Source organism: Oryx dammah, unplaced genomic scaffold (assembly GCF_014754425.2).
Source record: "Oryx dammah isolate SB20612 unplaced genomic scaffold, SCBI_Odam_1.1 HiC_scaffold_10, whole genome shotgun sequence".
Lineage (NCBI taxonomy): Eukaryota > Metazoa > Chordata > Mammalia > Artiodactyla > Bovidae > Oryx > Oryx dammah.
Genome location: NW_024070194.1, coordinates 2,827,103 through 2,853,063, shown reverse-complemented (window position 1 = coordinate 2,853,063; position 25,961 = coordinate 2,827,103). Strand labels below are relative to the sequence as shown.

General features: G+C 43.8%; 1 protein-coding gene across 3 annotated transcripts in view; it reads left to right on the top strand.

Moving 5' to 3' along the window:
- TSHZ2 (teashirt zinc finger homeobox 2) overlaps positions 1-25,961 on the top strand; it is a 488,293-nt gene that overhangs the window by 1,773 nt on the left and 460,559 nt on the right. The gene's annotated exons all lie outside the window — the stretch shown is intronic.

Below are 25,961 nucleotides of genomic sequence, written 5' to 3'. Positions count from 1 at the left end.
AAAAAAAACAAAGAGAGAGAGAGAGGAACAGGTTAATGGATCAGGATATTAGAGCTTGTAAAGGATTTTTTTCTTCCTTTTGGGTTGCTTAATTGCTTTTTTAATAGTATGCTGGGGTTTTGTTTCTCGGAAGTGTAATATGAAAGTTCATTTTTCTCCTGCCAGACCCACCCACTGAAAAATCAGCTTTCCACTTGATTGCTAGTTTTGATTTGACATTTGATTGATCACCTGTCATCTCACTGCCTTTGATCTATTCATTCTTGATATATATCAATAAATCACTCACCATGGTAACTCAGAGTGCCAGTGACGCAAGCCTTGCCCTCTAGATTGAGAGCCAGACATGCACAATTATTATCTTGTTTGGCTTTTAATGTGGGCGTTTTTATTTCTTTGTGTCCTTCAGTTGAATCAGGCATTAGCAAAGAGCTTAAGTTTTTTCCTCTCCTTCTTTCTGTCTTTACCCTCAAGCTTTAAGGCAACATCAGTGAAGGCTGGTCTTCTGTAGACCCCCCACAATATTTCCTTCTGTTCCAACTGGAGCGAAACATTAGGGAGAAGAAGTTCAGTGGAACACTTTCATAAACTTTGCAGAGCCACCCTCAGAACAAATCCAAAGTTAGTCACAAATCTGGGCAAAGTGGGTGTTTGTGTCTGAACATGCTGGACCACCAAGCTCATCTTCCATCATGGCCTGATTCCAGCCAAGAATGGCAGTACATGTGCTTGGAGATATCCACAATTATCTTCCCTTTTGAGCGCAGAATTGCTTCTGAAATTGCGTATGGATTGGTTCAAATTGCATGGGGAAATATCATTTATAAAGCTTTGATTCATTTATTTTCCAATTGTTTCTCTAAGAGCAAAATAATTTAGGTATTTTAGTACCGTATATATTTAGAACTTGCTTAGTCAATGAGGTGTTCTTTTTTCAACTCTAGCTACCTCTTTTGCAAACAGTTTCTTCCTCCTACCCCCGTCCCTTTCTACATTTAACTCACTTATTTTTTAAAACTTAGATTACTTTGCAATCTGAACAGCTTTGGGGTATGCACTGGCCTTTGAGGCTCAGGAAGAGTAAGCTTGCTTCCTCTAGGTCTAGCAACTTAAGTTTAAGTATAGCTAGATTATTAGAGATAAAGTCCTTAGTGTTGTCCCACAAGAGAACCCCGGGCAACATTCCAGCAAGAAGTGATACTGCCCTGAAAAGTACTCTTTTTTTTTCCCCCTGTTGTTCCGGTAAAGGCCATCAACAACTAGGCAGTAATTTAAATTACCAGAATGACTGGACATGTCTCCTTTGGTAAGCTCATTACAAAAAGTGCATTGCTCAGAATTGCACTGCTTTGATTATAATTGTCCTCTGATCAATGAGGATTCAGGTGTGTATAACATAAAGCTGTATCACATTATTTAAATTAGATCCTTTTCATTAAGCTGGTATCTGTTGGAGTTAGCTCATCTGTTTACTGTCATGTGTGTGTTAGAAAGTTCTGACTGTAGTTTCAGTTTCCTGGCATATTGTATTCCTAGTGTCTTTATGTGTTTGTTTCATGGCTTTTATTATTTTCACTGGAAGAAGTGGAAACCCTTGTCAAGCTGAAAGGGAATAATTCATCTTGTACACAATTCGGCCCCTCTTACGGTATTATTTACTCACATATTACTGAAGCGGATATTTTTCCACGTAATATTTCTTTCCTCTGAAGTCACCGATGCTATGCTCTGTTTTAGCTAAAGTGGTTATTCCCACTTAAAGTTAGCTGCTTTGAGATTCTTTTGCCAGTTAAGATCCAGGGAGAAGAACAAGGTGGGCTCCAGAACTGTGGCCATGCTAACTTTTATCACTGCTTAAAATTAAACAAAATACACAACTGTAAGTAATTATTCCCATGGGCTGATGTTGAAAGCTCGATTTCTAGCTTGATTAATGAATAATGTAAGATAGAAAAAGCCTGTGAGTGAATCAGAACGGAGACTCTTTCCCAAGAACTGTTGGAGGCAATTTGATTCCTTTGCATTATTAGTTTTAAGTTCCACATTTCAAGGAATCATTTACGGAACTTTCTAATAAAGCAGGTATGTGGACAGAATGAGGGAGATGATATTACAAGTGATGGGGAATATTAGCCTTTACTGGTTATGTTCCTCCCTCCTTTAAGGGAAGTGCTGTGAGGTAGGCAGCTCTCTTTAAGGAAACAGCTAAGTCAGAACGTTTCCCTTCGAAATGTCATTCTTCCTGGCTTTCTAACGCTATGCTCTTCCACCACACTATAACTTCGGGCAAGGAAGAAAGTTTAGAAAGCAACCTGCAGTGCCCCAGGGGTTTGCATACGTGTGTGTGTGTGTGTGTGTGTGTGTACATTTGCTTCCTTTGATATATATTTCATTCACCACTAAAATGTATCTACTTTTTAACCTGAAAATATTACAGGATTCTGTACCAGCATCTTTCCCCCCTATCCATTGTAGGGAAGACAAGGAAGATGGCAGAAAGGTAAAATAAAACAGGGCGGTGTTTTGATTTGCTTGTATTTTGCAGGACGCAGAGTCATTAAGAATTTAACAGTGTAGACTTGCACCCTAACCCTTCTATTCCTACGATCTATCGCAGCCTCTGCACGCACACGTGCAGTATATTTTGCTTCACCATCTGAACTCTTGTTTTTATATAATGCCAGCCAATTCCAATAGGAAGCAACATCTTTGGAAATCACATATATATATGAATGTCTAACGTAAATATAAATTACAGGCTTCTGTCTATCGGAAGAGATGAAATGTTTTCTTTTTGCTGACTCTCAGAAGCTATCTGGTAATCTAGATCTCAGGAAAGTCTTGCAGGAAAGAACAGCTCTCTCAATTTATTTTGTTTATTTAATATGGAGATGAATAATGCAGATTTTGTTTTCATGAATGTCCTTGTGTGGCAGTAAACATTAGACTATTAGCAATCATTACTTAAAAGTTGCAATTTGCACCTTAATAGCACAGGTTATTTACATGGGAAGCATATTCAGTAGGGACAGTTCAGAATACTGCAGAGGAGGGCTGAGATGACCTGAGCCATCTCTTTTTCAGACTCATGATGGCAATGCCTAGATTAGCTGGCAAGGTCTCAGCAATAGGCAGACAGCTCAGGATGAAGTTTACCTTTAATTCACTGGCAAGTGGGATGGGGTTCAAGAGAACTGGAAACAGGGTGGAGTCCCCACCCTGGCACTCTCACTTTGCTTTAGCGTAGTTCAGAAAGACAAGTTCACATCTTGAAGGTTTAAATATGCATGCTAGAGACCCTTTCACTTACCCAAACAGTATGATGTTTAACAGATAAATGGAAAACTAAAAAATGCATACATACTGCCACCCCTAAAGGTGCTCAGCAGCGTGAACTGTTCAGACTATTCTTGTTGATTTAAGGCAGATCCCTGAAAAAAGAAAGGTACCTTGAAATCACACTGTTCACACAGTGTTTTGGGTGGAAATTGATGGTTCCACTGGTCCCTCTCCCCCTGCCCTCTGAGCCCCTTCTCCCTCCTCTCACCTCACCCTTAAAGACTCAGATTGAACGGGACAGCTCAAAAGCCCATTTGTTTTAGGCATTTATTGATTTCATTTTTAATCTGCCATATCAGGACACAATACATTGACCCTCATCAGCAGATTGCAAGTGACAGGGAGTTTAGTGGAAGCCAGGTAAGGAGGGGGCGTGAGAAATTTCTGGACAAGAAAAATCTTCTCTTGGCTTGGGGGTTGGAAATCAGAGCCCACTTCTGAGGAGGGTAGACGCATCCCTCAGAAACACTGGGTGTTTATTTTTCAACCATCTTACATTTATTTTTCTCCCAGTCTCCGTGACTCTGTTGCTAGTGTTCAGGAAACCTTCACGCCCAACAAATACCTCCTAGGCATCTTTAGCAGTTCTGTCCCTAGAAGCATCTTGCCTTTTGTCACTTTCTCCAACGGAGGCTTATGCTTTCATTTCATCCCAGCTGACTTCTCACTCATTTGACAGAATTTCTCCAACTGGATAATACCTGGGTTGATCTATTTATCTTGGGAGTTGTACTCTCGATTGAGCAGGTTTTAAAGGGGCACTGAGCCTGGCATTATTTAAGGCCATTGAAACGAGGCACTTCTGCTCATCACTGCAGCTGAGCTTGGGGAAATCGGCCAGGAGGAAAGCCTAGGCCCTGTTCATGTTTATGCTGGGTCCATAATTAGCTGACATGAGTTAAATGTCCAGAGTGGTGCTTCCTTCCCATCACTGGATTTGTACATCAATTTTATTTAGGTATTTCATGGTCTAGGAAGACTCAGCCCCTATTTCAAAGGCAATGTCTGTGTCCACCCAAGTCCCCTTTAAAAAACACAAAATTGCCTAACAAATTCTATATTAAGACCAGGCATACACAGAGTATCATTTTCGTTTGATGCAAAGTCAGTTGGAAATGCATTAAACTAACAGAGAGTGTCTTGCATCGCTTCCCTGAAGCAGTGCTTTTTCATTACATATTTAATTACAATCAAATTGAGCGACTTTTATAAAAAAAAAATCACAGTGGTATTAAAAGAAGCTCAGAACACAATAATTCTGTTGCTTTGCAAGTTCAGAACGTTGCTGTATTTTTATTCCTTTGGGAGAAATTTATTTTCATTTTCTAATGTTGGGGTAAATACAGAATGTCTTCTTCTCTCTAATCTGTTATCAGAGATCTCATCCTTCTGCCTTCCTAGAACCTCTTCACCCTGGAAGAGGTTTCTTTTAAATATATTATTTTTCAGTAATTTGTAACAATGTGTATTTTTATAATTATTTTAAGTTTCCTAAGTTCCAGTGAAAGTTAGAAATTCTCCTGTTCCTTAGGGTGACCTTTGGCAAGCATCTCTATGGTTATGAATGAGCTTAGTCATTCTAACCACATAAGAAAAAGCTTGTTGAGACTGCCTGATTACCTGGATGCTGCAGGGAGGAAAACACACTCTATCATTACAGGCCCCTATATACCACACTGTTTTCACTGGATTTATCATTTTTTTCCCTGCTACTGACGTGTCAATCACTTGTTTTAGGAACTTTGTTTTTTTTCTTTCCGGGAGAAGGGATATGTTTAGCATGTAAAAGTTGATTTCAAGATATTCTGGGTCTTTAAGAAATGTTAATAAAAATGAGAGACTTTAGAGCCCAAATGTGACTTCTGGACTCTGTCTGCAGAGTCAGAGGACTCGTGTGCAGGTTGTAGGTGCGTCTGGATTTATCTTCAGCAGCATGGTCGTGTTTGCGTTACTTGTTTTGTCAGAGGGTGACTATTGGACTCAGGTCGTTTCCGAAGAAGATATTATAAATATACATACGTGACCTGGCAGAGGAGAAATGTGAGATGCAGGTGGGGGTTGCTGATGTGTTTGTTTCCAAAGCAAACTCCGTGGACGAAATGAGTAAATACTTTGGAGGGGTCGAAGGTTGCTGAAACGGCCACCGTGGGGTTGCCAGCTGCCGCCCCAGCCTTCTGCTTTCCCTCCGAGGAGAAACGTGTCCCCGTGGGCATTCCCACACATGTGGCGACGCCAAAGCGATGCCGAAAACGCTAAAAAAAATTGAGAAATTAAAATTCAGGATGCATGGCTAGCTAATCCTGTTATTAATATATCAGTATTATTTAGCTATGCTTAACAACTGGGAATGCACAATGCAAAAGTTTTAGAGATAATGAGCTTAGAGAAATTACATGGGGCAAAAAAATACCTGGATCCTATTGGAAAGGATTTGTCTTGAATTTTGCTCATCTAAATAAGAGTTTCCTTTCCATTTGTGTTAATTTAGAAAATAGTTTCAGTATCCCTCTACCTACTACCCGACCTGAAACAGGGTCTAACAAAGCTCTCTCTAGAAGTACAAAGATATAGGACATTGTAATGTACACCCCCTTTCTCAAAATAGTTTTAGAAAACCAAATGTGGGCTTGAAAACTAAAAGCAAAGCCTCCAGGAGCTCTATAATATAGCCAGTTCAGGGTTCAAGATGGAAAACTTTGTTTCGGCAGGGTAAGAAGAAAACAGCATTGCGTCGTAACTACACATCTCCCCCGGCATGGGAGGAGCAGTGAAGCAGGAAAGATTTTTAAGGAGCTTTTTAGCTCTTTTGCATGTCTCTCCAAAGACTAATTTAATTGAAAAGCTGTAGTGTCCATTTATGCTGAAGGAAAAACCGTGTGTCTCTGTAAAGCTGCTAGATGGTAAGGTGGATTTTTTTTAAAAAGCCAGCATTCTGCAGTTTCTTTCAGTACAAAAATTAAATATCACTGGTCTTAATTAGTTGAGTGCTTTCAGAGCTGAGTGAATACTCTGAAATCACCTCTGAGCTTTCTTCTTCAAGCTACATCCAAGTCATTTCTATGGAAATTATACAGTTTAGGTATTAAGGTGGGCAGAACACAGTTATTGTTTTTAATGAAAACAGCTACGAGGGGCAGAATGAGATAAAAACAGAGTAGGCAGTGGCCATACTGTTTGTAATGGATCTGGAGGAAACCTCCTGAAATGTTTTACTGTGTCATGAAAAAAATCCATGAGATCTGGCTGTTGGTGACGTGGGAGATTCAAAAAGAAGACAGAAGGTCAAGGTATTCTATAGGGGAGATTTGTATGAGCAGAAGCAGCCGCATGTACATATTCCTATATAAACTGCAAGGGGCTGACTTTAAATCACTTCCATTTATCAGATGCTTAGATTTTTCTGTGTATTTAGAAGCCTCTCTCTTTTAACCCCAGGGAGATACAAATCGCTTCTGGGCCAAGATGATGCTGTAGAGAAGAGTTAAATCTATTCTGTGTTCAGTACCACTTGGTACAGAAAAAAAAAAAAAAAAGCCAAAATGAAAAGCTATGTAAGCACATTTTATATCAGAGTTGCCTTTAGCTATTCTCCTTTATTAGAAAGTTAGGTATGTGGCTGTGCCCATCTTCTTGTTTTCTCCCTTGGGATTAGGTGTAGGCTGTGGAAGGACTATGGAAGAGAAGGAAATGACCTGGGTTCTGGTTACCGCTCCCCACCCCAGTTAAGTGGCCCTGTGCCAGCTCAGAGATAAACCTTACTCTAGAGAATAAGAGTGTGAGTCAGGAGTCAGACTAACCCAAGTTCAAATCCTTAAGTCTTCTTTGTTGGAGGTTTATGTTTGGCCCAGTTGCTCAGATCGCCCCAAGTGTTCCATCCTGCGAGTCAGGGCTGAGAACCTCCACCCTTTCCCAGTGGCATACAGGACACCTTCTGACCCGAGGGCGTTCGTCTTCCGATGCCACGTGTTTTTGCCTTTTCATACTGTTCCTGGGGCTCTCGGGGCAAGAATACTGGAGTGGTTTGCCATTACCTTCTCCAGTGGACCACGTTTTGTCAGAACTCTCCACCTTGACCCATCCGTCTTGGGTGGCCCTACGCGGCATGGCTCACAGCTTCATTGAGTTAAGCAAGTCCCATTGCCACGACAGGGCTGTGATCCATGAAGCGGAATCATAGTTCTTCTTAAGACTCAGGATTTTGGAAAGGATGATACAAACGCATCAAAACTGCTTGGGGCCACACCTAACAGAGTCACTGTATCTTTGTCCCAAAAAACAGACCATGAAAAATATGTACCAGAAGGGAAGCAAGCAACCTGCCAGCTGTCATGGGACCAGAGGCTCAGGGCCCAAAAGAAATCAGACGTGGGTGCCTTTTGAGTTTTAAAACTGGAGTATAATCACTCAGTAGTGGTTTAGCCTTTTCTGAGAAAGAGTCGTGCTGAACGGGTTGGAACCCTGTCCCAGCTCAAAAAAAAAAAAAAAAATTATATCCCAAGGAATAGTAATTATAGCCCTAGCAACAACAAATATAACACCTGTAATAATGATATTTGTCCCTACCTAGTATTTTTTATATACCAAGCATTTTACCAGGCGTTTCACGAATTTTACAATCATTCCTTCAAGCCACAGTTATTTTCCGAGTTCTTACTGTGTGCCCAGTCCTGTTCTGGCCACCAGGATCCTCAGGGGTATTAGGATGGGGATGATCCCTGGGGATCTTACCCTCCAGTTGGGGGAAGCCAAAGAATATGCAAGGAATTTAACAAAGAGAAAAGATAACTTTCACATAGAAGAAAGCTCTCCAGTGACAACAGTGTATAAAAGAACAGGACGGGGCAACATTCGTGTGGGTGGTCAGAGACCTGCACAAGGTGGGAACCCTTGAGCAGAGTCCTAGAACATTCCTATGAGTTAGATGCTACAAAAGTATCTTTATTTCCTGAGTGGGATCTGAGTAGCCTGCAGAGCAATTCATCCACCGCCATGCAGTGGCCGAGTTGGTCTGAAACTCTCCGCTTCCAAGACCCAGGCACTTGATCCGCTGTGGTACTTTACCTGGAAGAGCCACAGTCATTTGCCAGCGAAGGACCCTCAGTTCCCGTTCTTCCGGGGCATCTGTGGTGATGTCCGAACCTGGAGGTGGGGCGGATCCTGAGAACGCTGACAGAGGATGTTGCCCTCTGTGGCCGCCCCAGCTGGAATCTGAGGACCATCCGCAGTTCACGAAGCCGGCTCTTCCTCTTCGTGTGTGTATACTTGCATTCACGCTTTCATTCGCCCTTCAGCAGCTGCCTGTTCACCTACTATGTGCCAGGCCTTGATCCTGGCACCGGAATACTGAAGTAGGGAAAATCCCAGCAAATATTCTTGGGGGTGAGGCCAAAAAGCTAATGAACAAATAAATATATAATATTGAATAATCCTAATGGCAATTAAAAAAAAAACTGAATTGGAATGAGTGGACTAGAGAGGGACAGAGAGTTGCTATTTTGTGGAAAGTGGTTGGGTGGTGACATTTGATCAGACCGTGAGAAACTAGCCATGCACAGATCTGGGAGAAGCCTTTCAGGCAGATGAGGCAGTAAAAACCCGAGGTCGGAAATATCTCGTATGCCTGAGGAATACGTAGGAGGCCACTGTGTCTGGAGAAGATGAAGACAGGGGAGAGAGCAGGAGAGGAGGAGGGGAGAGAGGCAGGAGAGGAGGAGGGGAGAGAGGCAGGAGAGGAGGAGGGGAGAGAGCAGGACAGGCCCTCCTAGATCCAAATCTCAGTGTGATGGCTCCCTGTCGTCCTTGCTCAGCCGCTGAGTTGTGCCCAGCTCTTTGCGACCCCATGGACTGCAGCGCACCAGGCTCCCCTGTCCACCATCTCCTGGAGTTTGCTTTAACTCCCTTGCGTCGGTGATGCCATCCAACCATCTCATCCTCTGTCGTCCCCTTCTCCTCCTGCCTTCAATGTTTCCCAGTATCAGGGTCTTTTCCAGTGAGTCCCTGCAGGGTTCAAGCAGTGGAGTGATGCCATCTGACCGGGTTATTAGGAAAACAGAGGTGCTTGTGTATATTTCAAAGGCGGCGGTGGACTTCGGTGTGTTCATCCATTCAGTCTGCTTACTCGGCCCCTCAGTGATGTGACTGGGATGCTTAGAATGATACCAGGCTCCTCTGTCTACGGGATTCTCCGGGCCAGAACACTGGAGTGTTCCCTTCTCCAGGGCACCTTGCCGACCCAGGGATCGAACTCAGGTCTTCTGCATTGCAGGCAGATTCTCTACCATCTGAGCCACCAGGGAGGCCGGACAGAAGAGACACCTGAAGGTAAAAACACATGCCTAGGCTTTAGGGAGGAACTGACCGGCATGAGGATGGCTGGTATCTGTCAGGCTATGGAAAGAATAAGCAATATCAAAACCTAAGCAAACCTGGGGTCCGCTGCAGCTCCTCCCTCCTTCACTGGCCACCAGTGTGCTCGAAGGGGAGTCCCTTAACCTTGCTGCGCCTCGGTCTCCCCGCCTGGCGGATGGCGATGTGGTGTTGCTCACCTTGCACTGTGGTTGTGGCGATTAGACGGTGTGATGCCAGTGAAGCCCCCGTGCAGTCGCTGGCGCTTACATGGCATCCTCTCCGTACATGAATTTATGTTTTGTTTTCTGTAGGAATTCTGGGAGATTTCTAGGCACTTGAATTAGTCCTTCTATTTATTAGGCACTAAATAAATATTTCCTGATGAATGGATACATGAGGCTATAAATAAGTAAATGAATAAATACTTTAATTAGCATGTTACTTTGTATACTAATTAATTAATTTCGAGTATAAGGATCTCTTTTACTCCTCTAAAATTTTTTGGCTGACCCCTGTACCAATCATAACCATAGCTGCACTTTGAATATTTATCAATGTAGGAAATGCTAATGACAAAAAGATGGCGATTTTACTGAGAAGCTTGTGTTTTGTTCGTCATGACATCCTCTGGCTTCAGTTGACGAGCAGTGATTCACCTTTTTCTCAGTAAATACTGTTTGTTCATCTTATGGAGAGTGCTTGCTGATACTACGGATTGGTAGACTTCCTCCTTAAGTCCAGACTCTGGTGGAGGCAAAGGGGCTAGGGATTCTCCTTTCAGACTGCAGACGCATCTCTCTCTGCCTTTCTGTCTCTCTCTGTCTCTCTGTCTCTCTCTCTCTATCTCTCTCTCTCCTCCTCTCTCTGCTCCCGGTGCAATGGTTCCCTGCCAGCATCACCCAGGGGCTCGCAGCCTCCCAGGGTTGGGCATCTCCCCCTCCCCCTCCCCCACTGGAACCCTGCGCTCATCCCCTCGGGCCCAAGGCAGCAGAGCTTAGGGGTTGTTAAGCTAATGGGAGAAGACTATAGGCTGTTTCCTGGTAAAGCTAATGGGAGAAGACTATAGGCTGTTTCCTGGTAACGCCTTCTTCACTTTTTAATTGTCACCTGCAGATAAGTGCTTGGCAGAAGAAAGAAGGGAGATTGGCTGGTGCCTGTTAAGGAATATCTTAGGACAGAGAGCCTGGAGTTAGCCAAAAGTACTGGGGAATTTTTCTGCCTGCCTTAGGACCTTTATTTAACCAATGCATTGAAGGTCTGTTGGGTACCAGGTCCTGTGGAAGGTGCTGGAACCAGAGGCTTGAGTTAAAATTTGACAAAAGGCCTGCCTTCTTGAGGCTTATATTTGTGTGGCAGACGGGTCCCAAACAAGCAAGCAGAGACCCGTCACCCTGTGTCAGGGAGTGGGGTGTGCAAGAGAGAAAACGGAGAGTGAGGGGTCCTGTGTCCCAGGAGGATGAGCTGTCTTAGATAAGACCGTCCGCAGAGGCCCCTCCTCTCCGTGCAGGCGCTGTGACTCTGGGTTCTAGAAAGGTTGCAGAGAGCACAGGGCGATTCTTTGGGGAAGCTGGGTCCAGGGGTGGGGAAGTCGGGGGCTGGAGCTGGACCGGGGCGGCTGGAGCAGAGGGAGAGCGGGCGGACGGAGGAGCCGCGGGGTCAGACGGTCGCTGAGGCTCTTGAGGACCAGGACTCCGCAAACAGAAGCCTCGGAGGGCACAGCGAGAGACGGGTTTGACTGAGGCCTTTACAGGATCGTGCTGCTGGCCATGTTAGTTCTCAGCGCCCAAGGCTACAAGCGCAGGTGGCTCAGTGCGCTGAGCCTGCAATCTGTGCACCGAGCCAGGAATCTGCCTGCGATACAGGAGGCCCCGGGCTCCATCCGAAGGTCGGGAAGACCCCCTGGAGAAGCACATGGCTACCCACTCCAGTATTCTGTGCCAGAGAATTCCATGGACCGAGGAGCCTGGTGGGCTTTAGTCCATGGGATCGCAGGGTCAGATACGACTGAGCATGCACGCACACAAAGGTTGTAAGCAAATTGACCCTTTTGGAGGGTCCTGTCCATCTAGTCAAAACCTGGGGATGAGATGGACCAGACTGATGGGGGAGAAGATGGGAAACTTGGTCCAAAGATAGACAAGACGTGCAGAAAAGTGCAGGTGGGTGTCAGTGAAAAAGAGTATACTGAGAACTGTACAAGAAAACTTTACTATATTTATCCTTTTATCTTCTTGAATTCTTTCTCTGGCTTCTTTCTTGCAGTTGTACAGAAGGTTCTTACTGAAAAGTGTCAGTCTGCCGTTTTCGGAGCCATGGTGGAAGAGAGGAAATTGTTTGGCGCTGCCTGGACTCTAGACATGGCTGTGCAGGGAAGCTAGTCTCTGCCGAGTCTTGGAGTTGCGTCTCCCCCGCCCATCAGACAAAACAGTGTCAGGGCAGAGGGGTGCACCCTGGGGTCAGACAGAGGGGTTTCCACCCTGGGGTCAGACAGTCGGGCTTCCGTTTCTTTCCCGTCAGGCATTTCCTTGCTGTGTCAACTCAAGTACCTCTACCTCCCAAACTTTCAATTTCCTTATTTGCAAAACAGACCTACTAGACAGACTGATCTTGCTGGGTTTCTACAAGGATTCACTGAGATAAGTCGGGTAACATGCTTAGTACGTGGCGGTACATGGGAGAGGGTCAAGGACATCTAGTCACTGGATTGAGTGAGTGAAGTCGCTCAGTCGTGTCCGACTCTTTGCGACCCCATGGGCTGTAGCCTACCAGGCTCCTCTGTCCATGGGATTCTCCAGGCAATAGTACTGGAGTGGATTGCCATTTTCTTCTCCAAGTCACTGCATTAACAAGTTAATAATTGTCCCCATGCCTCGATTTCCTGGTTGGTAGAGATATTGGAAACTCCCTCTTGCGTGCTTGGGAGGAGCGAAGTCTGAACACTTGCAAGGCACTCAGAACCGCGCCTTGTACACAGTGAGAGCTCTTTGAATGATAAGTTACTAAAATCGTCACCATGACTCTGAGCTTACGACCTTGAAGGGATCTTACATCTTATTTGCTTTGTGTCCACAAAGCCTGGCAGAGTTGGCGCTCAATAAATATGGTTGGAAAGAATGAATGACGGTGATGTGACTATTGGGCATTAAAGTGAGATAAATAAAGGTGCGTCTCTGGGAAGCAGGAAAGTAGAGGGGAACTGGAACTGCCGTCTCCTCGGCAGTGGAGACCCCATGGCTGCCTCCTCGGCCCAGGAAGCGCGCTGTACACCATGGTTTCACGAGGAAAGCAAGCCCGTCTCTACGAGGTTTTAAAGCCAGTACCAAGTCGCTTCAGCTGTGTCCGACTCTCTGACCCCGTGGACTGCAGCCCGCCAGGCTCCTCTGTCCATGGGATTCTCCAGGCAAGAATGCTGGAGTGGGTTGCTAGGCCCTCCTCCAGGGGACCTTCCCGACCCAGGGATCGACCCTGTGGCCCTTCCGTCTCCCGTGTTGGCCGGCAAGTTCGTTACCACTAGCGCCACCTGGGAAGCGTGTCCAGAGCTGCCCCCTGATGTGCTGTCGGACCACTGGGAACATAGACAGTTTTAAGTAGCAGAAAGGCAAGAAGGGAAAACAGTATCCCTTGTTCAATACTGGTTCAAATCCTCTGATTTAATCAAGAATAAAGTCTCCTTTGGTGTTAGCCTGCCTTAAACACCTCTCTCTCCAATTTGTTTATCCCACAAATTCAGACTATCATGAGCAACAGTGAATAATAAAGTATTAACACTTGGATTTTTCATTGTCCGATTACCATCACCTATGGCAAATGTGACTGACTTTCCACTGACTGTACTGACATAAGTTTTCATTTTTAGATAAAATTATTTCAGTAAATAAAAGAGGGAATTATTATAGAGAAAGCAGTGGTTAAGGGGAGGGTATTACACAGACCATGAGGATGGGGCAGAATGACTAACCGTGAGGACACCTCAGACGCCCAGAGCCTGAGCAGGGCAGGGATTCACAAACCAGCTGCGAGCTGCAGTTGCCAAGTCACACTCAGGTCAGAGAAACGCCCGGAAAACAGAGGCTTTCATGAGCACTTCAAAAACTTTAAAAATCAGAAGGAACTTCCCCTCCCAGGATATCAGAGAAAAGCTCTGGAAAGTGTTTGCTGGCCTGGGAAACTTTGCAAGTATGGAAAGACAGGGAATAATGTTCTGGTTTTGCATCTGGAACAGAGCAGTGGTTCTAACCTTTAGTTAGTATCCTCCTCACTTGGAAAATGTGTTAAAATGCAAACCTACAGATTCCCAGACCAGAGCCTAGTGGTTCTGAGCCCATAGGGTGGAGTTGAGGCCCATGAATCAATTTTAGGCACCCACTAAGGCTTTGAACTACAGGACACAGGGGAAACATCTAAGCTCTCTCCTCCTTCTCATCCTTGTTCTCCTTTGTCTTCATGCTCTCTCTTTCAATTGCAAATGCAAAAGCATTTATACACTTAATAATTATTTCTAGGGTCCATTTTCACTTTTGGCTTTTAGTCAATGGAAAAAATACAAGTAGTCTCTCTTTTTCACTCTCCCTTTCTCTTGACAATGGCCTGTACTTTTAGAAATTGTGAGAACAATGTCCCCAAATGTATTTCCACAGGGAAACATGCCCATTTATGCACTGGTCTGTCTGATCACAACACAAAACATCAGAGTCCAGAGAACTCAGTCAAGAAGGAGAAAGACAGTCAGTCCATCCATCTGCTTGGGAGCTGGCTGACACCCCGGTACCAAGTCAAGAGGCAAGAAAGAAACGAAAGGAACCTCCTAGACCCAGTTCTTTATTTATTATACTGTCTGAAATTTGGGGAACTCTTGGCAGAAAGGACAGAAGACCTCGCTTTATTCTTTGAAACCTCCTTCACTTTCTTGTTATCTTCCGTGTATGCTCGTCCCCTCTTCAGCATTACCTCTTTTTTTCCTTGATCCATTTCCTCTGTTCTTTCCTGATTCTTCCCAGTAAACAGACTTCCAAGCCCCTTCTATCTAGCATCTGTGCCTGTGATTGTGAAAAAAAAAAAAATGATGCTGGCAGCAACGATGAAGAAAACGCTTATACATATCTATCTATCTCTCTATCTATCATCTATCTCTCTACCTATCTAGGTTTGGTTTATCTATCTATCACGGATTGGTTTGGTCTGGTCGCTAAGTCATGTCTGACTCTTTGCAACCCCATGGATTGTAGCTCACCAGGCTCCTCTGTCCATGAGATTTCCCAGGCCAGAATACTGGCATGGGTTGCTGTTTCCTTCTCCAAGGGCTCTTCCTGACCCAGGGATCGAACCTGGGTCTCTTGCATTGCAGGTGGAATCTTGACCAACTGAGCCAGCAGGGAAACCCATGGTCGTCGTCATATCATGCCTACTCTTTACTGACCTGGATAGGACAAACCAAAAGTCTGCACCAAGTGGTTACTATTTACTTGGCATTGACTACATACAAGCTGTTTACATGAAAGTCCCTCCACACATCATCCCGAGAGCTGGATATTATTATTTTTGGCCCATTGAATAGACAAGGAAATGAAGTTCTGGAAATTTCAAGTAACTTGAAGATAACAGAAGCTTTTAAGTAAGATGCTGAAACCTGGGTCTGCCTATCAGAACCCAAGTGCTCAGGTACGACGTTTTGTTGCTTCTCATAGTATTTAAGGCTTAATAGCAAAGAGTCACCTACATAAACATTCTAGTGCAGACCAAGGGCATGAGCTAAAATCGAGGTGTTCTCAAGACTGAAGTCTGTCGATTGTGGGGAAAGAAAGAGATGACACACACAGAGAGAAAGAATCATCCTTACCTAAATACCTAAATACCATTTTTAAAAGTTGAGCCTACAAAGATTAAAAGACAAACAAAAAAGTTTAGAACCTCTTGAGCTTTACACGACAGCATTTTCATAAGTCCGTTTCTGTTTTATTAAACAGAAATTAAAAAAGAAAACGTGAACATCCCCAGCTCAGCCCATCTGGGGTGGCTCAGTAAGGAACCGTGCTCAGCCACTTCCTGCAGCATCCTTGAGGATGTGTCCTGGAGTCAGACACCGCTCATCTGTTCCCCATAAATCTCTTGTAGGCTCCATGACTCTTCCTGGCCATCAAAAATACGGAACACATGCAGTGACGCTACCGCATTATTTTAGCAAATGAAAAGCTGCCCTCACGGATTTCCCTTTAGAGTCCCTCGTAATATTTATGGTCAGGGTCTCTAAAGGTGTTTCTTACTTGTAAGTATTTAATTATAGGTGACATTTAAATGAGTACTCTGAATAATGTGGGGAAAAAAAAAAAAAGACGATCGTGAAATTCTAGGGATCAGGTCTCAGAGGGAAAAAAAGTTGCTTACAGCAGAAATCATGAGGGGGTCATTCTTGAAAAAATATCAACGATTGTTTTAGTTACTGGTGGTTTCTTTTTTTATTTTTTAAGATGGATGACATTTTGGAACAGACCTTTGTAAAAATATAAAGTTTGGCAAACTGCCTCGCCATTTGATTTCAAGTTATTTTAATGAGAAATGGAATGAAATTATCATCCTATTTTATTGTCTTTAATGTAAATCTTTTCTTTATGAACACTGGATGGGAATAATCAGTCAGTAGGAATAGAGAAAGGACTGTCAATAACCTGAGCATATTTCACTTGATCAGTAAATTTCAGGTATAAGGGAATTAAACTGTACAAATATAGTTGTTCCCTTGGAAAAGCAAACTTAAAATCTCTGCACCTCAGTACTGTAAAATAAATATAAGGAGGTGCTTACTTCACTATTACGAGGTTTTAAAAAGTTAGCACTTATTATTATAAGTACTTAGAACAGTGTTTGGTGCATAACAGGTGTTTTTCGACTATTATTACTTTCCCCTCTGCACCATGAAGAATTTGGTGTGTACATCTTCTATTTCTTATAGTATCAGTTATCACCTGCACATATATGTAGGCAGGTGCATTCTTCTTTATATGTTTACAATGTTTTGTTTGTTTTCATTTTTAATAGGATTTAATTTATTAGCTACAAGTTTGCTTTTAATTAAAATTTTTTTATTTCTCAATTAAAAAACAAAGTTTTTCTTTCAGATTTATTGAAATGTATAGATAGTTTCACACTATATTAATTTTTTTTTTTTTTTACTTTATGTTTGAGTCTCTATCCAAGTATGCAAGTATGGAGGTAGGAAAAAAAGAGAGAAAGAGATTATAGATTTAAGAAAATCGATATAACTAATTCTTTTTTAAAATGCTTTATAATATTGCACCATAAGCATGTACAATTTTACCAATTTATCATTCCTTTGTTAATAGACATTTAGCATATTTTAAAGTTTTCACTATTTTACACACAACCCTGTAATGAATGTTCTCGGGAATTCTTACCATTGTCACAAGTAATTTACGAAGAGACTAACAGTTGTGAGAATTTTACTGCATTTAGCAAGATAATCAGTTGAGAAAAACAAATGTCATTTAAACAGCTAATATTTCATATTTTGAACATTCTTGTTGTCTTTACCGAAGAATATATTCTCTAACCAAAAATTTAGCTAGCTAATTTGCATCTATTAGGCATTTGCTAAATGTCTCCTTAAAGTAAGTAAACTGAACATAAAATATGTCAATAATCTTAATAATGAATGAGACAGCCATCAACATGGCTTGAATCCTACTATGTCAAGAAAACTGTCATTTGCCGCTTGAAGTGGGGTGGGGTAGGGTCTGGAGAGAAGTTGGGAGGAAAAACAAGCATGAATAGCCTAAAAGAAATTGCCTTTGTCCTCAGAGTGTGTAATGATGAAGCTTCATAGCTGGACGGCTCTTGCCGTACTAACGCTGAAGCTCCACGAGGTATTGAACTCTCATGGGTGGGGCCAGGCAAGGATTCTGTTTGTCTGTGTTATAAGTTGAGTTATTGACAGTAGTCAGCCCTGCGGTTTCACATGTCAAACAGTTACACTGTAGTGTAAGCAGTTTAGCAAGCACATACTGAGGCATATTGGGCGGTCCTGGGGACGAGTGTATTAATAAGGCAGGATTTAGAAGGTCTGTGTGGTACCAGATGCTTTTCACAGCCAAGAACAGCATCATCCTTAGAACATTACTCCTTGTGTGTATGCTCTGAGGATCTGTTTTATTGTGAGTCTGAGCTGTAAATCTGTGTACGTCATACGTGTTGTGGATGTGTGTTTCATATGTTGTGGGTTTTAGTGTGTGTGTCTGGGGGGGCAAGAGTGAGGCAGCCTTATTATTTGTGAATTTTGTGTCTGTTGTGGACATAATATATGCATATGTTGTCGTCCTGAGTCGTGTCTGACTCCTGTGACCCCGTGGACTGTAGCCCGCCAGGCTCCTCTGCCCTTGAGATTTCCCAGGCAGGAATACTGGAGTGGGGGAGAGGGTTGCGATTTCCTTCTCCAGGGGACCTTCCCCACCCAGGGATCGAACCCACGTCTCCTCCATTGGCAGGCGGATTCTCTACCACCGAGCCTCCAGAAAAGCCCAGAATAAGCCCATGTACCCATGTGTATATCCATGCTACGGCTAAGCGGCTAATGTAACCAGCACAAAGCTCCACAGGATTCTCCCTGTGACCATGAGGTCGCCGTCGTGGAGTATTTCCCCAGGGTAGCCTGCGCTGCAGTGCCCCTGGGTTAGAGCGCAAGGTGAGAGGAAAACAGCCGTAGCTACCCTGGGCGTTCCCTGCCAGGAAAAGTCAGCTCTCAGTAGGAAAGGGGAGAGTGGCAGGAACACCAGGGAGCAGGCTCTGTACAGGTTGCGATTTCCGTCTCCGTGTCCACATTATGTCATGTCAGGAACTGATGAACCTCTCAAATCGTGGGGACGATTTCATTGGCTGCAGCTGAAGCACAGTAGGTGTTTTGTTGAATGAGTTGAGTGACTGGATGGATGGAAAACCTTGCTCGCGGTTCCTGGCGTCTCTGGGATATTTAGATGCCCAGGTTATTTATGTCCACAGGACTGAATGGAATAAGTTTTTGGGGAACGCTGTTGAGTGAGCAGATGAACACGCGCACGTCATACGTGTGAATGCTTGCTTATCTCGGAGGCAAGCTCGCAACCCTAAGAAAACAGTTCCCTGGTGAGGCTTCATTCTTCCTCTGTCGGCCCTGTGGGACACCTTGCCTGCTGTCCCCTTGGTTTAATTATTGTTCTTTGAGATCAGCGTGGCAGCCCTCCTGTTACTGTCAGACTGCAGCCGCAAATGGAGGAATAAGGGGGAGGGGGGCTTCATAATTCAGGTACAGTAACTTCCTCAAAGATATTTTTCTTTTAGAGAGGTGAAAGGGAGGTGGAAAAGCTGGGGATATGAGTTTCTAAACTTGCCAAAGACATAAACCAACAAAATTGTGTTGCTGCTTCCATAAATGTTTAATAAGTTTTATCATCTTGTGACTAAGGTTAAACAAATGTGAGTCCTTTGAGGAATTATTTACTGGAAGCAAAGTCATAGCGTCAACATCTGTGTTTCCAATCACTTAGATGAGGAATAGATCAAATAAATCATGAGTAAGTTCCACAAAATAACTTCCGTATTATTATCTCTGGAGAAAAATAATATACGTAACTCTTTTAGGTGCCCTCTCTATTGGAATTTGGACTTTGTTTTTTGGTTAGACATCTTTTTTTTTATTCATTTCGTTATCTTGGAAGAGTGAATAAGTCTTCACTTCTTTGTGGAAAACTACCATAAAAACATCCATAATAGAAGGCCTTGAGAAATTTCTCTCAGGGAATCTGGCTATTTCAGCCAACATTCTCATTTGGGAATGGGCTAACAGTTCCAATATATAACATCCATATAATCTAACCTCATAAATTTCTTTTTTTCACAGTGATGTAATGGGGAGACTGACCTGGAGTTTGTGAGTGTCCCTGCTCCCTGCATTCCCCCGGGCAACATAACATTCTAGACAGTGTTTTATGTGCCCTGATTAAAATATAACGTATTCTTGCATTTCCTGTGGACTGACCTGTTAGCACTCTCAGCAGAACATTTAAGGAACATGGAGATGTTTTCAAATGTGTTACAATGCACTGTGTGAGGGGTTTTTTTTTTCTCCCTCTTTTTGAGCAATGATCTGATTTTCATTTTAGACCACAGTCCCCTGAGCACCCACTCCACAAGAAGAGTTTTGTGCTTTGGTTTAACTTCTGAATCTGCCACAGCACTCTGACAAATAAACAAGAATACTGGTTTGTAACTCCAATTTGAATTCTCAGGCACGTACTTCAAACTGCTCTCCTGCAGTGGAGGGAAGGAATTGGATAAGTTAATGGGGAGTCCTCCCCACAAATAAAACAGTAGTAATGGAAACTTACAACTTTATTAAAGAAATTAAAAAAAAAAAGATTAAAGTGACAGGGAGGGCTTCCTATTGTTTTTGCATCATGAAAACAAGAGCTGTAACAAAAAAAATGCACTCAGCAAACCAATCTGTGAGGCTGCGATGTTTAATTTTCAGTGGGAGAGCAAATGGCAAAAATAAGAGGCTTAACTTCCAGAGAAGCAAAGAAAAATTTGTGGGACGAGGGCTTGAGCTTTAAACTTTGCTGAGCCAACACTAATGCCACTGAGTAGATCTTCCAGGGTAAAAATCTCATTTCGGGAGTAATACGAAGGAGGCGTGGAAGGGAGGGGGTTGGAAAGATCGAACTGATTCGTGGAAGATAAGTTCCCTGAAAGGAGAGAATCTATTTGAGAGCCATCCTTTTATTCTTTCAATGGATATTTAATAGTTTTTATTATTTTCAAGACCCTGTGCTGTGTGCCAGGGCTACAGGGGTGAATGGGATAAGGCCCCCTCTGTTAAGAGGTCAGAGATGGGGTACCTAGAAGTGCTGGATGGATGGGTGGATGGATGGAGAGAGGGGTGGATGGATGAATAAATGCATGAACTCAAGTTCATTTCTGTTTCTATGTTTGTTAGTTTTTCTGGGCCTCGTTTATCCCAGGAAGCCCCGAACATTTCCATAAGTGCTAGTTCCCTGATTTCTTTTCTTACTAATCCTTCCTGAGCCCAGGTCCTTCCTTTCCTGCACACACTAGCCCCTGCTCAGCTCTTATGAGTAATAACTTGCTGTGAAGGTTTCCAGATTTGCCTCAAGTTGGCCGCTCTGATCACTGCTCACTGTAACCCTGGATGGAATCAACCTTTTCTCCGTTTTGTTTCCTGAAACAATAATGACCAGACTTGTTGCATGTCCTGAGAGTCCACTCCCTGCCAGGCCCTGTCCCAGATGCTTTACACGTACCTGACCTCATGATATGACAGACTGAGGCCAGGCCCTTACCCTCTGTGTGATCTTAGGCAAGTTATTTGTTTATCAATAATCTAACATTTATTAATAACAAATTTTCTCTTTGTTAATAAACTAATGTTTATTATAAACATTAGTCTCTTAATTTTGAAAAAAACACTTCCCCTAACACTACATGGGGCTGCCACATAGGGTACACCCACGTATATGCGGTGTGCTTCATGCATGCTTGGTACAGAGCAAGTGCTCAGTAAATGCTAGTTAATGTGGTGTTTGTAGAGGGGCGAGCCAGCAGTTTGAGGACTACTAGAATATCAATGTATAACATCTTTGGAGAGAGAGATCTATTTTTTTATGAGGTCTTCATTTATGCTTCTGGGCACATACTTTAATAAAAAGGCTTCTATATGGTAGAAACGGAGGTGAAATGTAACCCCTGGAAGAAGCCTGCAGGACTGAAAGCACCACATTCTTCGTCTAGCTCGCTGTGGCTTCTTTTGGTTAGGTCCAAAAGTTCATCTCAACTTTCATTTCCTTTCAGGGTTTGATTTATTTATTAATTAGGCAAAATGCGAACTGACGAGCCTGAAATGATAAAGACGCTCGTGAGTTAAAAAAATGTTTTTGTATGTCAAGAATGAGAGATGTGGTGAGGTTGAGTGGGAGAGAAATGACTGTGTCAAAGCCAGCTGGGAGGAGTGTGACTTCCCCGCTCTCCAGGGCTGAGAAAGGTGGTCCAATATGGGCGTTTGGTTGAGAAAGTTGGAGCTTGTCTGATTTCTTGCACTGGATCTGGGACTCATTCAGAGACGAACCGGTGGGATGGCAATTTGCCTTCTTGCAGAAAAACTGCCAGACCCACGCATCTTGTATGGTCGAGGTTCAGAGAAACCTTTTGCCTTCTAGTTTATTCTTCGGCAGAGTGGTGACTCCAGGCTGCTGACATATGTGAAGGAAACGCCTTGTTTATGCGAGTGTGCAGCTCTCTACCTGCAGAATGCATTTGCTCCTGGCTGAATTATATGTGCATCTGAAGCTGTAGGGCCTGCTGATTTAGTCCAAGGCATATATAATGCTCTGGAGAAGCCATTCCTGCTTAGTAGCCCCTCACTCACTGTGTTATACAAGCTGCTGGCAAAGGTAATTATACTTAATAGGAGCCACCTTTGATTTAAAGCTGCAGAGGTGAGCAATTAAATTGAGCTTCAAGCATGGGCTCGTGGGGAGGCGTGCAACCTTTGTTTGGGGACATTTGTCGGAGCAGCTGGGATTGCTTACAAGGGCAGTGTTTCTTGGGCCCATATTTGTAACCTGGATTGTCCTCGGAAGACAATTAGTAGACCTGGGAGAGAGGAGGCATCGAGCAGGCAGCTGCTTTCTTCATTCTGCCCTCCTCCCGAATGTCGCCGCAGGGGGTCTCGCTCCCCAGCTTCATCTGCCCCGGACCGTGGGCCCATCTCTCTTGTGTGGGTTCAGCACTGCCCTGCTCACTAGCTTCTTACTGATCGCCTCCGGGCACAATCACAGCTCCCACAGGTTCAGTCGCCGCATGGACAGGCGATCCTTGGATGTCTAGTCCCAAGTGGCCTCAGACCGAGAAGCCTGGGGATGCTCAGGCCTGGGCAGAAATAGCAAAAGCATGTGTGTGTGCGAATCATGCTGTTGTGTCCAAATCTTTGCGGCCCCATGGACTGTAGGCCGCCAGGTTCCTCTGTCCATCCAAGTTTCCAGGCAAGAGTACTAGGGTGGGTTCCCAGGCCCTCCTCCAGGGGATCTTCCCAACCCAGGGATCAAACCCATGTCTCCTGTGTCTCCTGCACTGGCCGCTGGGTTCTTTACCACCACTCCAACAGCAAAAGCATCCCAGCCCCTAATCCTTTAATGATCAGATTTGAGATGGTTTCATGTTTATAAGATTTCTGTGGCTATTAGCTCATCTCAAAGATGTTCTATGTGTGTGCGTGTATGTATAATATAAGTATACATTTCTTTGTAGCAAACCTACCTTGATTTTTAAGACTGTGTCAAATCCCACCCCTCCTCCCCAGCATTAGCTAGAAAGCACCGTGAATGCCGCTGCTTTGCACATTTCAGCATTGGCATTTTAGGATCCTCGGTTTATCTGAGGCCCATCCGTCTCCCTCCATGCCCCCTCCCCACAAATGGCGAGTTCTATGAGGGCAGGAGTCACGAGTGGTCTCGTCACCTTCCCCATGTCCCAAGGCCACAGCGTTGCATCCGGCACAGGGTAGAAACTCAAGAAGTATTTGTCCAACAAACAGATGCTTTGTCGTCAGGCTGGTATGGAATGAGAACCAGCAGAGGCATATTATTAAACACTTGCCCTCAGCTGATCTCCTTAAGGAGAGTCAGAAAATTTCTAGAACCATCTCTTGTTTACTCAATTCCAGGTGATGAGAAAATCAACACAACAGAGCTACCACTCATTAAACATTGTCCCCACATTAAGCATTATTCTATTTAATACTCACAACATTTTAGGAATTTGATAAAGGAGTAAACGGAGGCTTAAGGCAATGATTTCAGATTAAAGAGCAGAGAGGTTGCAGGACCAGAGAGCGTGCTTCACTCTTGACTCTGACACCAAGGAGGCTGGGGACATGCTCCGCCTTGTACTGGCCATCGGCTTGGAGTGCAGCTAAGGGTGCAGCTAGTGAAGTTCCTTATTTACCCCACGAGAACAGAGCTTTGTTGAACATTTCTACTGTGTGCTAAGCACTTTTAGGCTGTGGGAATGGCAGTCAACAAAAGGTATCAGACTCTCAGGGGGCAGGGCCAATATACACTGAAGATGCAAGACGCTTAAAGGGCTAAGAAGAAGAATCTAGCATGGCAGCGGGATGGAAGGTGAGGAATTAGGCCTGTCGTGTTCCAGGGTCTCTTCTCCTTCACTGCTGTGTCCCTAGCACTTATCTCAAGGACTGGCATGCTATCAGATCAGATCAGTCACTTTGTGACCCCATGAATCGCAGCACGCCAGGCCTCCCTGTCCATCATCATCTCCCAGAGTTCACTCAAACTCACGTCCATCGAGTCCGTGATGCCATCCAGCCATCTCAACCTCTGTCGTCCCCTTCTCCTCCTGCCCCCAATCCCTCCCAGCATCAGATTCTTTTCCAATGAGTCAACTCTTCACAGGAGGTGGCCCAGAGTACTGGAGTTTCAGCTTTAGCATCATTCCTTCCAAAGAACACCCAGGGCTGATCTCCTTCAGAATGGACTGGTTGGATCTCCTTGCACTCCAAGGGACTCTCAAGAGTCTTCTCCAACACCACAGTTCAAAAGCATCAATTCTTCGGCACTCAGCTTTCTTCACAGTCCAACTCTTGCATCATTATAGGTGTTCAATAAACATTCATTGTTGATTGACAGATGGACTTGACTATTAATAAAGGCCCTGAGCACTAGCTGAGTTGTTTGTGATCTTAAAACAGAGCAGAAGCAGTGGGCCCACCTGGGGATTGAAACTCCTGACCGTGCTCTCTAGATTAGGCTCTAAGTCACCAGTTTCTGTTTTGACTCATCAAAATTGCTCCAGAATTCTCAAAAACAAAAACAGGTGTAATCGGCTTATTCCTTGAGTGAATTTTAGAGTCAGGATTTTGGGAGGTGACTCAGCCATGTTCATAAAAAAAAAAAAAAATCTGCAGTTTGATCTGCATAGAAGGTTGAGAAGTACTGCTTCAACCAGTTGAATTAATAACTATCCATCATATACTGAGCGCTTCAAGTGTGCCAGGGAAAGGACTCAGTGGCTAGCTAGCCTGATCAAGAGAGAGCAGATGACAGTGAAAAAGATGAAAACACAGCTAATATTTATTAACTGCTTTATGCCAGGTGGTGTGTTAAGCGCTTACCTTCAGCTAATTTCATTTTCGCAATCATCCTGTAAGTCCTTTTTTGTCCCATTCGATGTTATAAGGACTTCCCTGGTGGTTCAGTGGCAAAGAATCTGCCTACAAGTGTAGGAGATGTGGGTTCAGTCCCTGAGTCGGGAAGATCCCCTGGAGGAGGGCATGACAACCCACTCCAGGATTCTTGTCTGGAGAATCCCATGGACAGAGGAGCCTGGCAGGCTATAGTCCCTGGGGTCGCAAAAGAGTCAGACATGACTTAGCGACTCAACAGCAACAACAGTAATGATGTTATAGAAATTTCAGAGTCAGTTCCAAGATAGCAGATACGTGATTCTGAGCCATGCATGCATGCTCAGCTGCCCAGCCATGTTCAGCTCTTTGCAACCCGTGGACTGTAGCCCGCCAAGCTCTTCTGTCCATAGGGTTTTTCCAGTCAAGAATATCAGAGTGGGTTGCCATTTCCTCCTCTCAGGGATCTTTCTAAACCAGGGGTCAAACCTGCGTCTCCTGTACCTCCTGGATTGCTAGGTGGATTCTTTACTGGGGATTGACAAATTAGGATGGCCCATGAGCCAAATTCAGCCTAACCTCCTGTTTTTTTTTTTTTTTTTTTCTTTTTTTTTTTATGATTTGTGGATGTATGGCTTTTCCATTTCTAAAAGTTTTTTGAGGAAGATGTGGAAATCCACTTCCTTTCATGTTGTATAAGTACCTATACTGGATTCCTGATTTTGTCTCTTGGCCTGCAAAGCCAAAAATATTTACTGTTTGGCTTTTTACAGCAAAATTTGCTGACCCCTGATCTAGAACTTTAATTCCCAGCTTGTTATATGCATAAGACAGTTGCATACAAGATAATTTTAGGTATTGAAAGTGCACATTTTTTAATAGTTATGGTTTTAATTTGCTGGGTATTCAAAGAGAAAAGTACATTAAAGTTGTGATTTCATGGGTATCATTGCTGAATCCAAGGGAAAGAAAAAAAATGAATCTATTGGAAATCAGTTTTGAAAAAAATTAAGTAAATAAAAACACAGAGAGTATTAAGGCGAAACAAAACTCATGAAGGTGATTTACTGGGATAAGA